Raw genomic sequence first — 2,102 nt, forward strand, 5'->3', positions numbered from 1 at the left:
AAATTATTTTAAAAATAGAGACAGGGTCTTACTATGTTGTCCAGGTTGGTCTCAAACTCTTGGGCTCAAGTAATCCTCCCACCTTGGCCTCCCAAAGTGCTGGGATTACAGGCATGAGCCACCATGCCCTGCCCCATTAAAACCTTCATATCCCTAGCACCTAGCACAGTTCAAGCACACAATTTTTTTTTTAATATAATAGAGACAGGATCCTGCTATGTTGTGCGGGCTGGTCTCAAACTCCTGGCCTCAAGTGATCCTCTTGCCTCAGCCTCCCAAAGTGCTAGGATTACATGCATGAGCCACTATGCCTGGCTGCACATGAGAACTTAATACACGTATGTTGAACGAATACACAGAAACCATGGGAAATTTTAGAGAATAAGAATTATAGTTCCTGCCCTTCATAAGCTAAAATTCTAGCTGGGGAGGCAAGACTTGCACACATGTAAGAGAAACAGAACAATACAAGAGAGTGAACATACTAACACATAAGTAAGTTCTAGGTGACATAGATTAGGAAGAGCTCAAGGTAAGGGTGGAGGGCAGGCAGAATGCTAACATGGAAGGAGTGGGCCTCAAATAAAGAGTAGAATTTGGGGTTGGGTGGCCGGGTGCAGTGGCTCACACCTGTAATCCCAGCACTTTGGGAGGCCGAGGCAGGTGGATCACCTAAGGTCAGGAGTTAGAGACCAGCCTGACCAACATGGAGAAACCCCATCTCTACTAAAAATACAAAAATTAGCCAGGCATGGTGGCCTGTGCCTGTAATCCCAGCTACTCAGGAGGCTGAGGCAGGAGAACCTCTTGAACCTGCGAGACGGAGGTTGCAGTGAGCCGAGAACACGCCATTGCACTCCAGCTTGGGAAACAAGAGCGAAACTCCATCTCAAAGAAAAAGAAAAAAAAAAAGAATTTGGGGTTGGGTACGGTGGCTCATGCCTGTAATCCCAGCACTTTGGAAGGCTAAGGCAGGTGGATCACCTGAGGTCAGGAGTTCAAGACCAGCCTGGCCAATATGGCGAAACCCCATCTCTATTAAAAATACAAAAATTAGCCGGGCATTGTGGCATGCGCCTGTAATCCCAGCTACTAGGGAGGCTGAGGCAGGATAATTGCTTGAACCCAGAAGTGGAGGTTGCAGTGAGCAGAGATTGCACCACTGCACTCCAGCCTGGGCAACACAGCAAGACTTCATCTCAAAACAACAACAAGAAGAAGAAGAATAGAATTTGGAGTGACTGAGAAGAAGGGAGAAGACATCCAGCTGCAAGCTGAGCAAGAGTGACAGCATGTGGTAAGAATCTATACATGTTCAGGGGCAGTGATTAAACCAACTTAATCAGAGGTTCAGTGCCTGTGTTTAAAAGACAGAATACAGGCTGGACACAGTGGCTCATGCCTGTAATCCCAACACTTTGGGAGGCCAAGGCAGGCCGATCGTTTGAGTCCAGGAGTTCAAAACCAGCCTGGGCAACATGGTGAAACCCTGTCTCTACAAAAAACTCTAAAAATTAGTCAGGCATGGTGATGCAGCTACTTGGGAGGCTGAGGTGGGAGGATCGCTTGAGCCCAGATGGCGAAGGTTACAGTGAGCTGAGATCGTGTCACTACACTCCAGCCAGGATGACAGAGTGAGACCCTGTCTTTAAATAAATAAGGGCCGGGCATGGTGGCTCACACGTGTAATTCCAGCACTTTGGGAGGCCGGGGCAGGTGGATCACCTGAGGTCAGGAGTTCAAGACAAGCCTGACCAATACAGTGAAACTCTACTAAAAATACAAAAATTAGCCAGGCATGGTGCCATGCTTCTGTAGTCCCAAATACTTGGGAGACTAAGACAGGAGAATTGCGTGAACCCAGGAGACAGAGGTTGCAGTGAGCCAAGATCGCGCCACTGCACTCCAGCCTGGGTGACAGAGTGAGACTCCATCTCAAAAATAAATAAATAAAATAAAAGACAGAATACATATGTGTTTGCAACCATGTGTTTCTCTGATTGTGTTCCTAGTCACCAAGGAACGGTGTTTGGATTTTCTTTTATTTTGGATTATTCACATCTTTTCTCCCTCTGTCTTAACATGAAAACCAAGAATCAAAA

Source organism: Rhinopithecus roxellana, chromosome 10 (genome assembly GCF_007565055.1).
Source record: "Rhinopithecus roxellana isolate Shanxi Qingling chromosome 10, ASM756505v1, whole genome shotgun sequence".
Lineage (NCBI taxonomy): Eukaryota > Metazoa > Chordata > Mammalia > Primates > Cercopithecidae > Rhinopithecus > Rhinopithecus roxellana.